This window comes from Rhynchophorus ferrugineus, unplaced genomic scaffold (genome assembly GCF_030347505.1).
Source record: "Rhynchophorus ferrugineus isolate W39M unplaced genomic scaffold, kcgeb_rfMv2 rfM8, whole genome shotgun sequence".
Lineage (NCBI taxonomy): Eukaryota > Metazoa > Arthropoda > Insecta > Coleoptera > Curculionidae > Rhynchophorus > Rhynchophorus ferrugineus.
The window spans coordinates 29,933,316-29,950,268 of NW_027472587.1; the positions used below are offsets into that span (position 1 = coordinate 29,933,316).

At 32.7% G+C, this 16,953-nt stretch overlaps 1 protein-coding gene across 3 annotated transcripts in view; it reads left to right on the forward strand.

Annotated features, from left to right (window-relative positions):
- enc (R3H domain containing protein encore) overlaps window positions 1-16,953 on the forward strand; it is a 79,321-nt gene that overhangs the window by 22,761 nt on the left and 39,607 nt on the right. The window contains exon 1 of one of the 3 annotated variants that reach the window (XM_076411224.1): window positions 15,468-15,569. The exons of the other annotated variants lie outside the window; for them this stretch is intronic. The gene's annotated coding sequence lies outside the window, so the exon portion shown is untranslated. Of the gene's footprint in view, window positions 1-15,467; window positions 15,570-16,953 lie in introns of those variants that run through there. 3 annotated transcript variants of the gene reach the window in all.

The window sequence follows — 16,953 nt, forward strand, 5'->3', positions numbered from 1 at the left end:
TTGTGAGGTTTCTCAACAGTACTTATTATTTTTACTCAAAATATAATTTTTTCCAACAAGTGGGGCAAAAGTCCCGCTGCCATTTTGATTGTGCGCCATCTTCGTTATGTAATGTTTAGCTCAGTTTTGCTTTAACCATTGTGTTGTGTAGACCTTCGAATTTTATTATGGATAAATATACGTCACAAGAACGAGCAGTGAAATAGTGACAATTTTAATGAAAATAATCACAACATTATTGCCACTCAGCCGAAATTGCGTCAAAATTATCCTAATCGTCTAGTGCCTCATAAAACTACAATTTATCGTTTACATGCGAATTTTTGACAGTACGGTACGACAGCAGACAGGCCTCGTTCTGGAAGACAATGGACACCTCGTAACGCTGAAAATGGGACTCTGGTGCGCGTTAGTGTGATGAAGCCCATTTTCTTCTCAGTGGCCACGTCAATAAACAGAACAGTCGGTCTTGGGGAACACATAATCCTCAATTAATACATGAAACATCATTTGATCCACTAAAAATCACTGTATGGTATGGTATTCATCCTGGAAACATCATTGGTCCCTATTTTTTTGAAAATGACCAAGGTGTTGCTGTTACTGTTACTGCTGAGCGGTACCAAGACATGATTTGAAATTTTCTTGTACCTGAAATGGAAGAGCTAGGACTAGAGGACAAGTGGTTTTAGCAAGATGGCTACAGCACACACATCTCGTCCAACAATTCCATTATTGAATGACGTTTTTCCACGAAGACTAATTTTGCGAAGTGGCGATTTAGCATGACCAACCAGAACTCCGGATTTAACAGCACTAGACTTTTTCTTATGGGGTTTTTTAAAATCAAAAGTTTATGTGAATAAACCCTAAAAGATTCAACATATTAAATACAATATTCGATACGAAATTGAAAAAATTGAGAAATGATTTTGAATGATCGTAAATTGAAACTGAATAAAATAGCAGACACTCTAAAAATATCAACTGAACGTGTACATCATATTCACGAATATTTGGGTATGAAGAAGCTCCGTGCAAGGCAGGTGCCGCGCGAGCTCACTTTTGACCAAAAACAGCGAGTTGATGATTCGTAGAAATGCAATCGATAGTCATCTGAGTGGACTGCACACGATGAACCCGCGCTAAAGCGTGAGAAAACGCAACAGTCGGCTGGCAAGGTTATGGCGTCAGAATTTTGAGATACTCATGGAATAATTTTCATTGACTACCTTGAAAAAAGGAATCATCAACAGCGATTATTACATAGCGTTATTGGACCGTTTGAAGGACGAAATGGCACGTCAGTGAAAACGATGGCGAAAATCCATGAATTGGGCTTGGAATTGCTTCCTCATATATATAACTTTTTTCTCCAAATCTGCCCCCAGCGACTATTTCCTGTTCTCAGATCTCAAAAGAATGCTCGCTGGGAAGCGATTTGAAGCAAAGGACAAATCGTACTACAAAAATGGTATCGAAAAGTTGGAGGGTCGCTATAATCCGTGTATCACCCTTGAAGGGAATTATGTTGAATAAAAAAAAATAATTTTGCCAAAAAGTTTGTTTTACTATGGTAGGCCGGGGACTTTTCAATTGACCTGCTACATAAATCTTGAAATGTGTATATCAGACTGTATATTACTTACAGCACTGTATACATTATAACAATTTATTTAGTAACTATGCATTAGCAACTGTCAACTATTACATTTTACAATATCGTATCGGTAGGTAGATAATAGTTTACATTGTTACAAAAGCCAAAATAACAATACAAAAATTTTATTTTAAAATTCCGCAATGCATATTCGATGTTATGTGCATAAAAAACTTGACATCAAAACAATTAAAGCAAATAGTGTGCTTGTGCTTTGATTGTATTTCGAAGCATCTCTTGAAGATGATTAATGTAAACTAGTCGATGACTCATGCCTCAATAACAACTTTCATCGTCATAATTTGCATTCTAAATCCCGAACCCACTGGTAATTGTATAATCGATACATGAGGAAAGGGCGGCCATTACCATTCCCCAAATTTTACCTTGGCCTTCAACCCCGTCTATTTAAAGTGACCTTGTCACCAGTGGCATGTTTCTTTAAGTTCCGATGATTTTTTTATCGTTTGTCTTAATTTTTTTTATATGTACCGAATTATTTTTTAATACTAACCTTGTAATTAAACATTCTGTCAAAATTTACTTATCCAGAGATTTCGTATCACTTTAAAAAAGCATAATTAACACACTAGACTGATTTGGCCAATGTCTAAACGTATAGTTGCACAATTTGAGGATACATTTAAAAATATAGGTACATACAAATTGCTACCGCGGACAGAGTTGACAGTTGGAATCATATTTTTTCGAAAGAACTTCTACATCCTCTCCTATATCTGCTCTACATTGCTGATAGCCCACCAACAAAAGAAACAGTACTTGGAACATTTTCTGACGACACAGTTATAATGGCAAAAGATGTATCTCTGTTTAAGGCTATAGAAAAAGTACAAGAAGCGGCCAAAAAGATTCACAGACGTATTAGAAACTGAAAAATACAGCTTAATAACTCTAAATCTGTTCATGTTAATTTTGTGTTGCGGTCAAATGACAAAAACCTAATTATATCACTTGAGGAAAGCCCGATTCGTCAAGCAGAATCAACTAAATACTTCGGAATATATCTTGATGGTAGGTTAAATTGGAAACATCATGTTAGACAAAAAGCAGAGCAGATTAGTCTCAAAGACAAATAACCGTACTGGTTAGTCGGAAGATACTCTCAACTTGACTTAAAATCAAACAGATTGGTTTATCAGTCAATCATAAAGGCTATTTGGGCTATGATATGCAAATATGGGGTTGCACTGAAACATCAAACTAACTAGTAATCCAACGCATCCAAATCAAAGTTCTAGGATTAATTACCAATGCTTATCGCTACCTAACCAACGAAAAGCTGCATGATAACCTCGGAATCAAATGGATACACGAAGTGATCCAAGATTTCGCATTAAAACATGAAATAAGGTTGCTAAATCACAGTAACGTTTAAGCAATGAACAACACGCAGGAAATCGGAAGATTGAAGCGAACCAAACCACACGAACTTGTTTAAGGTAAAAGTGGATATTTAACTTTAGCTTAAGTAGATGAGTTTTATTTGAATTTGTGAAACTCTTCTGTGAGTTCTCTTCTGTATCTCCTATAACCTGGAAATGGATATCTTGGAGTGATAATTAGTGTTCTAGGGAGAGGAATAAGTTTGACCGGAATCATATCAGGGGAATATGGTAGTTGTTCGATGGTATCCGTTAAGTTTTTGACCGGAAACCCATTCACAATGATGTGAAAGTATGGGTGTGTACACTTTATAACATGATGCATTATTGTGAAGTAAAATACTAGAGTTCAACGATTATACGACTCAAGAGATTAACGAATATAAACAGAATTCGAAAAATATGTTAGAAAAGATTATTCATTATGGAAAACAACTCGAAGATTTAAACCAATTATTGATTCATAAAAAATAATTAGATGAAACGATATAAAAGCTCAATTATCGCACATCTTACCAATGTATTTCAACTGAACGATATACAGTCTGTTATAGATACCAAACCTGTTTATTAGTCCAAGAGCTATAAATCTGACGTCTCTAGTAGTAGTTGCCACGGAAATTGACAACAGCAATCCTAAAAAAGCTCACAAAAAGCAATCATTATATTGATTTGTTGGTGACTTAAACATATTCCAGGATATGTTCAGACATCACAAATAATTGCGCTTAAATTATTTGGAAAACTGCTATTAAAACGTGTTAAATCACACGAACGTAGAAGTAATTAAGCTACTGGACAACGCGCAAGAAAAAGAACTAAACTTTATAGTGATTGTCATTAAATATTACCACCCAAAATATCACTTTCGAAAAGCGCCCTGTGACTTTTAGTAATCATTTTCTTTATACTACACAAAAGAAGCAAGTTCATCCAAAAATATACATTTTTGTCGTAAATAATTAATTAAATAATTTCTAAGAAATCAAAAACTATTTTTTTGATATTTAAAACAGTTAAAAGCCCAAAATAAAATTGTTTCATCTTCGTCATAGTTTTTATTATGTGTAAATATTTACACCATGAAATACCGAAACAAAATTACGGGTTATGTTTCGATTTTACTCACACACTTAGTTTCCAGCATGATTCATATCGAAAATATGTGGACTGTAGATCGATTCTCTAGTTTCTGTTTCAATTGGCAGTAATGGTCATGGAATTTTGTACAAGGGTTGTATGTTCGGTACCTGCCCTCGACATTGAGACATGAGGTCGAATGACATATAAAGAAGAGGACATGAAATATATATTTCTATTAAAATTTACAGTTACTTTAACATATAAGGGATGCTATTTTATTTATGTTTCTGGCTTTGGCTACATTTGTCTGGAGTCTTGTCAGATGTCTTATGATGTTTTCATTGAAAACTTGGCATTGTTAAACAACCACCTTCGAAATGTTCCATAGTTTGAGCGCTGTTTGTGTTGTTTACAGTAACTTGCACAATGTATCTCGACAACGAACATAACTCGTGAACAATTTCATGCGATTTTTTATAGAGAAGTATATCGAAGAACTTAGTTCTTTATACAGCGATAAAGCACCATTCTATGGTGGTCCAGTTGTGGTGTCAGAAGATATCGATGCGATGGGAGATCTTAAAAAGCCAGAGCGTCATGTGACAGCGTGGGAATTAGTATGGCAAGTATTCATTACATATTGCATGATCAGTAAGACACACAATCCGACAAATACTCATTAAATTGCTTGAATTAATTGATGCAAGGACATGTAAAGTACGCTCAGAGTCTGTAATATATGGCATAACATTTACACAGGTGACAAATCATGGATGTATGTGTGTAAGCTCAAGAGAAAACAAAAATCTCAGCAACATTATCATGTAGCGATAATGATGTGAGAGCAGCCTGGGGCGGTCAATATTATTAGTTATTTTGTACATACATTATCTGAATTTGTGATATCAAAACGTCGCAATATCACAGCATCAACTGGAGTTTTTGTTCAGTTTGGCTTTAACATACAACAAAATTCTAATCTAAATAAAATAATTAAACAAAAATGTTAACAAATATAATTTATTTTAACATTATAGTACATCTAAAAACTACAGTTAATTGTACAGCCACAATAGTTTATAGGTTAGAATTATAACCTCTTATCACTATTGCTTTCAAGAATTTTGCATACGTCTGACAACTGGATGACTTTGACAGGCTCATTACTTCATGTGTTTGAACTAATCAGACAGCATTGTGTCTCTTTTTAGCTAGAATAAAATGAGAAGGAAAATATTTTCTATGGGTAGATTTTGATTAATTAGTTTTAATACATCAAGTTGTCAGTCACGGCTGTAATTTATTAAGGTGTGATTCTCTATGAACTTTTTTTTTGTTTTCGGAAAAAACTACTTAGTTCAGAGTCATTTGTCTACGCAACTAGGTTTAAAAGCAGTAGTCAGATTTGCTTGAACAATATTTTTTTTGATAATAGTGTTAATTAACACACAAAATTCTTTCATATCCATCATTTGGAAAATAACACAAGTTGTTTCATTAAAAACCACTGTAAATTTGAAATCCAACGCTATACTGTCATGAAATTTTATCACGTGTTGCCTAACAATTTCTAGAACATATCTAATAACAAATGTTTAAACTATAAATAGTGAAATAAACATAGTGACATTATATCGCCTATTATTAGTAACATTTCGCCCATTTACCTTTTCTTTTAATAACTCCAATTAACCTATCTGGCACGCTATTAATTAACTCTTTTAATAGAATAGATAAAATATCGGACTAAGAATAGTGCACTTTTGTAAGCAAAATAATATTAGTATAATAATCGATAAGGTTTTTTCTAATCTCGGTGCTTCTTGTTTCCTTCTCTTTGCATGTAATCAAATTGAACTACATCAAAGCATGAGTGTATATAGCGAGTTATTTGTAGATATAAAAAATCTATCAGCTGCTTTCGAATCAAATAGATTTTAACGTTTATTGACTTCAATTTATATTAGCGTAAAAGATAGCAAATTTGCAAAAATTATGATTTATAATATGTACATATTTACAAATGTCTTCTACGGGGTTTGACAACATTCACAACTACGTGACGTATCCATTATTGCCTACTATTTGAAACTAAAATCTGTACAGGATGATATAATAACGGTATAGGAACAAATAAGTATAAACGAATAAAAATTATATAACGGTATATGCAAACCAATTGACTTCTTAACTCTACTTATAAAATGTAAAATGAATTAATAAACTCAGAGAATATAAGCCTTTATATAAAATAACGATACATTGAGAACAACAGACAACACAGAAAGAACAGAATATGAATAATCTGTTTATATCAGATATAAACAAGCCAGTGATAATGGAGATATCACTAGTTGGATTTTACCTCTGGAAAATGGCAACTTAATACAGTGAAAGCTGCCGAAGATAATCGAGTCCTAACCATGCGTCACTGAAAATAGTCAGCACTCTAAAGTCTCATATCTCTGGTCATACTTATTCAATGAGGCCTTTTTATAGCGCATTTAAGGTAACAGTCTACAGAACATTCTGTATATCAATCGAATCACCCCATGAAATATTTTAAAAATGGGGATTCTTGAAGGTTATTTTCGTCATGTTTTAGCTTTTTTTACTTCCTGGAAGGGAGAAAATGCAGCTCAGGCCCATCCAAAGTTGTTTTTATCGTCAGCGTCACAATTGGTTTGGTCGTTTTGATTTTCGCATTTCGATGATAAAGTGAATCAGTTTTTGGATTATAATATTCAATCTGCTAAAAATTATAAAAATGAAAATAATAAACAGGAAACTGGTGTAGTCTGTGGATAAACTCACCATATTAATGGAAACTTACTAAGTTGAACAGAATAAAACTCAATACACTTCTAGTCACTCAACTACACGTTGTGGTTTCAATTTTGAAGTGTCACTAAACTTTGCTAACTCTTGAACATACCATATCTTACATTTGACAATGAAGATTCAGATACATGGTTCAAGAATGATACAACAATGGAAGAATCCACCAAAAAAGTAAAAAGTGGCAACCCTGTCTTGTTAATTTTACAGTGTCATTTATGAAATATCATTCCCAAAAGTACGCCAATATCAAAGAAAATATCTATAAAATATTTGTAACAAAAAAACTTGAACCGACTACTACACATTCATCTACTACACGTATTTTATATTCTACTATATACACACAATTTAGCTTAATACCTACTTAAACCTATTTATCTATTTACAATATTTTAAAATTTTCTGCTTTTAGTGTTAGATATTTACTCAATAAATTACGCAGTTATTTTATATAATATTTCAATGGTTAAGGTGCAGCCTGTATGAGGAAAATTTTAAATAAAGAAACAATGATTGAAAATAAAGAGTGCTTTAGGCCCCGAGGTCCACTATCTAGACTAGGTAATTTGACAAATGTTCTAACTAAACAACAACAAAGTGTTATTGTCTCCTCCGAGAATCGAACCCGCGATCTCCGTTTGGGAGCTAAACGCTTTAACCATTACACCTTAGAAACAGTTGTCTTCAATATTTTTACGAGGTCTTATATGCTTTAGTAAGTGCTTAAAAAGGAAATTGAATGGCTTTTGCACTGAACGACTACCGATTTTCTCTCGCATCAGGTCGGCAATAAATTTATACACAAATATCTAATTATTCTGGACAAAAAATATGTGAAAGCTTTGCACGTGCCTTTGAAATTTGAGAGTTTCCTTCAATTTCCCTCCCTTCCCCCCAACAGATCCTGATTTGGTTCCAATTTGACCACCTCGAAAGTGCATTATTTCGATTAAAAAAAGTACTCTGAAAATCGACCCACAATTGACGGAGAAATCGACGAACGTACATTTAAAAAATATATATATATACAGCCGAGCATCGAGCCTTCGCCTTTTTCGAAGTCGGTTAAAAATATCAGGCCTATAAATGAATTTTAAATCATTTATAACAGATGGTGTTAACCTTTTATCATTAGTCGTATGACGACGCTCGGCCACATTGGCAAAACCGATGCAAACATTAAAATATTAAGCGCTAGACCACCCGCCGTATCCTCCAGACCTTGCCCCTTGTGATTACTACTTGTTCCGACATATGAGTCGTGATCTCTCTGAGCGGCACTTCAGTTCTTAGGAAAGTACCAAAAAAATGGGTCGATTCGTAGATAGCCTGAAAAGATACATCGATCTTTCGAAATGAAATCCATAAATTGCCTGAAAGATGGGAAAAAGTAGCGGCTATCGCTATTATTGTATTATTTCAGTTATATAATATAACCATCTTGATACGTAGAAGATCACTTCAGTAAGTGATCTGCTGTACAAACTTATTATTTAAATCTTATTTTAGATACTATTATAACTTATTTTAAAGTCTATCCTAACTTATTCTAAAAACTATTGTAGCTTATTCTGGATACTATTAAATCTCGCTCTATGTGTCTATTAATTAGTTCGTATGGCAGTTTGCGTTTGAGCCTACGCACTCCACTGTCATCGTTAACTGTTTGGCGAGTGCAAGACAATATTTTGAATAAAAAACATTCTATGGATTTTTCGTATTTGAAAAATCCTTTACAACTAATTTATATTCCTAATATACAAATACAGAATGGCTTGTAAATATTCGTAATTACAGCTTATGGTATTTTCACTTTACTTGAATTATGTATATATCTTGTATTTTTCAAAAATTAATACAAGAAACATAGCAATAATTAATGATTACGGAAAATTTAATCCAAACATCTAATTTATTACGCTTAACACTCTATCAAAAGACTAATACCAATAAGTAATCTTGATGTTCATCGATAAATAATCGTTTATTTTTTTATTACTTCTTTTCGTGCCGGTTTATCTTCCATAGAACAAAAAACCTTAAATAGTCTTCTGAGTATTGTCTACTAAATAAACGACATAACAACCAGCGTATCAATTGTTTCGATTCTTTTATACCATTTTGTTCTGCCCACGGATTCTTAGGAATTCGCGCGACGTAATCGTTTTACCGTATCCGACATCAGTTGGAAATAAAATATTCAGAGGGTGATGATTCACCCCGTTGGAATCGGGGTCAGGAGAGCCACGTGACACACAAAACCCCCAAATTGTTACCGGTCGTGCTGTTTTTGCTTCCTTAATTATCTCTCTAATTACTGTGTTTAAGCTGGTATGGTAATCCGCTGGTAAAAAGCCACTTTTGGATCTTACATTTGAAGAAAATAATAAGCTTAAGCGGGCACAGTTTATACAATAATTAATGTTCTTCAATTCATTCAAATTACTTGCTGATACATAGTCTAAGTAAATTGGACAAACGTCTGTTGGTGTACTAAAACTTGCCCCCATCTCAAAATAACTTAAGGGTGATAATTTGGAACCCTACTTTGTTTTTTTGAGTATTTTCACAACCCAAAAAGTGGATTTATATACTTTAAATTTATATATTTAATTTTTTTTATATCTTATTTGTCTATTTTTAGTGTTAGATACTTACTCAGGAAATTATGCTGTTATTTTATTAAATATTGCAATGGGTGAGCCAAATTGAATGTGCGTATGAGGTAAAATAAGAATAAAGAAACAATAATTAAAAATAAGGAACGCTTCAGACCTCGGGGTCCGTTACCTAGCCTAGATAGTTTGACAAATATTCTAACCAAACTAGAACTACAACAAAAAGTCGTTGCCCCCGCTGAAAATCGAACCCGTGACCTCCGCGTGGGAGATGAATGCTTTAACCACCACACCATAGAGGCTGTTGCCTGATATATTTTTATGTCTTCTCATATGATATTGTTAGTGCTTAAAAAGCAAAGACCTTGGGAAGCAAATCCTTACTAAAAACTCAAAGTCACCTGAATTGTCTAGCGGTCGCTGCTTTCATCATCAGCTTACCTAAATAACTTCAAAGTATACAATTAGTTGTATGTACCTCCTCATAATATTTAAAGAAATATGCACTAATACCTAACCGTTGAGGAATTGTTTCTTCTGTCGCATCAGCTTAGCAATAACATTATACACAAATATCTACTTATTTAACATAAAAAAATATGTGAGACAATGTACGTGTCTTTGAAATTTGAGGGTTTCCCTCGATTTACCCGGATTCACTATTTCACTATTTTCTTTCCTCTCGCAGTTTTTACAGTTTCGATTGTATTACTACTGGTTCAACTTTTTCTTTTCGTCTTGAGCTTTATTGATAGTTGAGTTCATGGAAAGGCTAAAGCAAATAACCCGGCACCATATTACCAGAACCTAATAGAAAACCTTACTATGTTCTCAAATAATCAAGTAAACCAAGACTAGTTAAAATAAACCTTAAAACTCACTTGTGATATTGTGATCTTACACGATCTCTTCTTCCTTTAACACTCGCAGTATTTAATTTAAACTAAAAAAACAATTTAAACAAATCAGTTTAATCACAAAATAAACAAATATTGATGATAAACAATAATCAATGATGAATGCAGCACAAAGATTCATATCATAAGTTTCATGCAGTTTGTGACCGTCTATCTCTGGAATTTCCACCTATCGTCCTCATATATCCTCGGCGACAGGTGATAGATAACCTCACTGGCAACAATCGCCTATAATTGTCGAGCTCTCTATGAGGAAACTTCCTAAGAGACAAGAAATTATAGCCCCACGTATTGGTTCCCACTTTAACCAAATTAAAACTGATAGATACTGATAAATCCAAGAACAACGGATTATGAGGACACTGCTTTTACATCATTGTCCCTGGAAAGCCTTAATTCAGTACAAACCCATCACACCTATTTGAAACTTCCCTTTCATACTGAAATCGAGGGCAATGGGAGGGTAAATTATCTGGCGGGGAAGAGACACAGGAAAACCTCCTTTTCTGGGGCAGATGTTTAAGGTCTTTTGAAGCTCTGCTCTTTAGGCAACTGGATGAGCTGGGGTAGGACCTGATGGAGAACAATAAATTATGGGAGGTGGAGAGAGGTCTACCAAGACCTTAATACTCTTAATATTTGCACACGTAAACTGTATATACACGTCTTTGAATTGGACAGTTTTAGGTAGGTGTACTCATGAATTTCTTCTGAAGAGAGAGCCACCTTTATGCAATTAGTGCGCATTGTCACTGACCCACCTGCCATATTCTCTAGACCTTGATCCTTCGGATTACTATTTGTTCCAATAAATGAGTCGTGACCTGCCTGAACTGTACCTCATTTCTTCTGAAAAGCTTCAAAAGACACCCGGTTCCTTCGAGATGAATTCGTGAACTGGTGTAAGATGGGAAATAGTAGCAGCTATCGACGGACAATACTTTGATAAAATTCTATTAAAATCTTGAATTCTCTATAATGTACCTTTCCTTTTGTTGGAAGACCAGACATTATTAAAATATATCTAAATGAATATGTCTGATGTGTAGTTATAGAATATTTCAATCTTGTTGGACTAATGTGAACAATAATTTATATAACTAACATTATTTTAAACCAATCAAGTTCATTCCTATTAGTAAATTTAGTGGTTTTAAGTCATTATTTTGTAATATTTTCCTTCATATCACACATGTGTTTCAACAATATGAATACTACTTTGCTTACGCCTGCTTTACCAAAAAAAGGAATGAAACTTCTGTATATTTACTGCAGTGTTTACTTGGTGCCTCGTTCATCTACCATCATTTAATAACAAGAATAATATTTTCTGCATCATGCATCTATCATAAACAGATCGATAGACAGAACAAAATAAAATCGCTACTTCATATAATTATTCTTCATAGAAACTTCAACTGTGCCAAACATCGCACTCCTTCAGTCCCTTAATATTCTTAAAAAGGTTTAGCTTCGCTCGTTAATATGTAGATGATCGATAAGGCGTTAAATTAATCGCTGAAGGTAAACTATTTAAAACGTATACTGATTTTGGCCTGGGAATACTATTTAGGTATATAAGATAAGAACACATTTCCTTCTGCGTTTGATGTAAGGTGTTTCAAAAAGTTATTTTGTTTCAAATTCACAAAAATTTACGTAGAAACGAATTTCTTTTTAATTAAGCACTTGCGATCACCACGTTTTCTCATTATCTTTTCGCCTATAATACAGAGACAAGAACATGCAACAATTTGACCCAAAAATAACGATACGACCTAAAAAAGACATTATTTTTGGTTAAAATATCTGCAATTTATTTTGTTAATTGAAGTTAAATAGTGGTTTTTCATTAATGACGGCTAATAAATATTTTAGTATGAAATCCATATTAGTAAGTACAGAAATGGAAATGTTAATGAATAAGTAATAAAATAATTGGGTTACTATTTTGAGACGAAATAACAAAAAAATAACAATGACTTACTCTATATTTTTATATGGCATTATGTTAAATAATTATACAAAATAACTATGAAATAATTTAAGAATTATGAAAACAATTATTTAAAGAACTATAAATAAATATCAAATAATTCAAATGAATAATTATATATTTCAATTATTCATGTACTAGATTTAAGAAAAGTAATATTTATTCAATGAAAAGTGTGCTACATGACCATACATTTAGGTAGAGATCTTGCGATGTCACTAGCTAAACATCGGTCATAAAACTGTTTTGAACCGTATATAACATATTAGCCTAAGAAATTCGTTTTGAAATATTAAAAATACGAAATTATTTATTCTCCAACCCATTATATTGTACCTCAACAAAACTAAATAAATTTAATTTACTATGAATATGAATGCCTATAATATTCGTTGCCTTTTGTCCGGAAATGTATTGGAAAATTCTCCGAAAAATCGCCAATAATTAGGGGTTCAACTCTGACCTTAAGATTACCATCGATGAGGTGTTTTGGAGTTTCGTTGCCTTTTTACGCCATCGTTTATCATCGACAAAAATATTCTTGAATGACCTCATAGTTATACGTCATAATAAAACAAAGTAGTCATTTGTTTACAGTGTAGAAAAATCAGTAAACGTTAAAACAATAATGTATTAGCGTTTCTATTTAATCCCTATATGAAAATTATTCTTCATTGTTATATATCATATTTTTTTAATTTCTATAATAAAATATGAAAAAAAATTAAATTATATTTTAAAATCCCAATTTTATAAATTTTCGGACCTGGACCTATTGCTTAATTAACATGGGCTTCAGGCCATATTAAGCCTATTAGCTCTTGTTTTTTTTTTAAGTTAGATCTTATATTAGAATACATCAGAGTATTTTTCCCAAATTAAAACTAAATTGAACTGAAACTGAATTGTAAAGTTAAAGCTGGCTTGATAATATTATATATGACGACAACACGTCGAAGTGTTGCCGTATTGACTTAGAATTTTAGTTTACAACGTTTGCCAAGTTCTAACCTCAAACCTAGTAACCTAAAATAAGTAATTATTATCACTAATGTTTTAAGGAATTTTGTAGACATTTGACAACATTGTCGATCAGAACCAACAGAAATCGAATTTTATAGACTGCTTTAGTTGCATGTCCCGACGAATGAGACAGAATTCTGTCTCTTTTTAACTAGGGTAAAAGGAAAAGGAAAAATCCACTCCGAGTTTAAATCTTGTTTTACATTTTTACAAACTGCATCTGGCACTATATTCGATGTCATCTACGAGGTGCTTTAGTTGTTTTATTGGAAGGACTATATAAATAAAGTTATTATAAACAAGAATGTTATGTATTGTTATTGAATCGAATGTGTACAAAAATAACAAATATCCTCACACAGAAAACAGAAAAATATGTTTCATCAAAACAATCGTTAAGTTGAACTAATTGGGCTTCGAATGGCTTCCTGGCTCACTGTGCTTTCAATATCTGCTCCCTAGCGACTACTGGATTTTTGAGGACCTCAAGGAATTTGGCTCAAATGGATTAGTTTGAGATCAAAGACAAATAGTTCTGTAAAAATGGTATTAGAAAACCAACTGCAGCGTATTTGCGTTGAGAAGTCGTATGAATAAATTCACTTTAAAAAACATAAAAATAGTGAAATTGTGAATTGTTGTTGAAAAACCTATCAGAATTAACTCACAAAAAGTGCGTAAATATTTTTGACTAAAGAATTACAAAAATTGGAACCATAAAAACTATAGCACATCGTTTCTTACGAAATCGGTTCGGTGACCTTCCCACCGATTATGTTCATAATTCAACAAGATGCGATGGACCATGTTTTGTGACCATCAGTGAAATAGTTGTAGAGAAAGTAAAACGAACCAAAACATCTTCAGAATAATACTAAAAAAACATTTCAATAGGGAAGGGTATTTAAATCGATGATATGATGAATATTCTTCAGTTATAAAGAAATTATGATTGATTTGATTTGAAAAAATAGTAAGGTTATCGTAAAAATATTATCAAACTTTGCTCTTCAATCATTTTGGTCATTTCATTCGAGCGGCAAATATATTGTTTACTAATAGGTTCCGTTTAAAGACTCGATAAGCAAACAATAGCTCCCTCTTTGTAATGTTTACATGAATCGTAGAGTCTAAAAGTACAGTGCAGAGCTTCTTAGTAGAACAATTTGCCTTTTTTTTGAAAATAAGCTTTGACTTCGACAATCGGCTGTACTGCAATTTTGCAACAAATTGTTGATTACGAGCCTGTAATCCAATGATTTTCTGTTACCCTTTGAAAATATGTTCATGCTGCTGCTTAATCAGGCGTTACATATTTTTTAAACTTTGCATCAACCGTTAGTTTTAAAATATCCGGTTAGACCAATATTTCTCAATAAATTAAATGTTTTTCTTCCATAACGAAATCGCTTTCATTGCATGCTGGTGATGACGATTTTTTAAGGCATTTTTGCACTTGTACCTAGACAAATTAGCAGTGGATCACTGTCCGTAGGGTCTGGAAGTTGTATTAATAAATTCACTTAAAAGACATTTTATAAAAAAATAGTGAAATTGTTGAAAAATTGATGAAAATTAACTCACGGAAAGTGCGTAAATATTTTTGGTTGAAGAAATACAAAAATTGGAACCGTACCAACTGCAGGACTGCGTATCTCACGAAATCGGTTCCATGACCTTCCCACCGATCGTGTTCATAATTCGGCGAGGTACGACGAACGTTTCTTTGGCGCGCACCTCGTTCTGTGCGACACGTGCAGATTTCTCCGACGGCCATCGGTTTCGTCGCCTTCCTCGAAATCGACGTTGATATTTTCGCGGTATTCGCAATCGATGCCTTCGGCGCGGAGCGATAGCAGCGCCACCGACGATCGATTCCCCACGACCGTCGACGGATCCCAAGCCGAAATTGGTTCAGTGGGTCCACGATATTGTACTGGGTCAGTCCGGCCGGTCCGGGCAACGCGACACCAGCGACAACTCGTGGCGGTTTACGCGCTACGCCTGTCAACAGTTTTCCGCACTCCGGTAAGTTGATGTATGGGTAAACATCATCTGACGGGGTACTGTTGTCCGTTGGGTTATAACAGTCTCTTTTCTCGTGAACCTTTCTGGTTTGCATTGGGTTTTTATTCATAAAGTCCATATTACTAAAGATCTATTTTATAATGAAACGATATATATGTTTCTATATTAATTTCGATTAATTTTTTAGTGATTTAGTTAGAAATTTTAACTACATATAATTATTTTTCATAATATATCAAAAATTAAGTTGTTATGTTATACTTTTAATAATATATTTGTATGATTTTTAATATAGAATCAGCTGTAACAGCTTTTTTCAACATATTTTTAAATTTATAACTCGAATTTATCAATTGTTGATTAATAAGTTTAATATATTATTTATTCGAAAGTCTGCTCAACCGAGCATCATCTGACAAGGTACTGTCGTCCGTTGGATTATAACAATCTTTTTTCCCATGTACCTTTTTGCTTTGTATTGCGTTTTTGTTCATCAAGTCCATATTACTAAAGAACTGTTTTAAAATAATATATGTTAGATATATATGTCTCTATATTATTTTCAATTAATGTTTTAATAATTTAATTAGAACTTTCAGCTATATATAATAATTTTGTATAAAATATCAAAAATTAAGTTATTATATGATACTTTTAATAATATATTTGTATGATTTTTTAAATAGTATCAACTGTAATAGCTTTTTTCGACATATATTTACATTTATAGCTCCATCAGTGTAACCTTTTTGTATTTAATTTATCATTTGTTGATTAATGATTTTAATATACTATTTATTCGACAGTCTGCTCAACGAACCATCATCTGACGAAGTACTGTTGTCCGTTGGGTTATTACAGTCTCTTTTCTCGTGAATCTTTCTGTTTTGTATTGGGTTTTTATTCATAAAGTCCATATTACTAAAGAACTGTTTTAAAATAAAACGATATATATGTTATAGAATTTTTAAGTGCATATTATTACTTTTCATAATATACCAAAAATTAAGTTGTTATGTGATACTTTTGATAATATATTTGTATGTTTTTTTAATTAGTAGCAGCTGTAATAACTTTTTCGACATATATTTACATTTATCAATGTCACCTTTCTATTTAATTTATCAATTGTTAATTGATAATTGTAAGGTATTAGTTATTCATCAGTTTACTCATTAAGAAAGTTTTATAGTTGATGTAGGAGTAAATATCACCTGACAGGGCACTGTTGCCCGTTGGGTTATCACAGTCTCTTTTCTCGTGAACGTTTCTGGTTTGTATTGGATTTTTATTCATGAAGTCCATATTACTAAAGATCTATTTTATAATGAAACGATATATATATATATTTCTATATTAATTTCGATTAATTTTTTAGTGATTT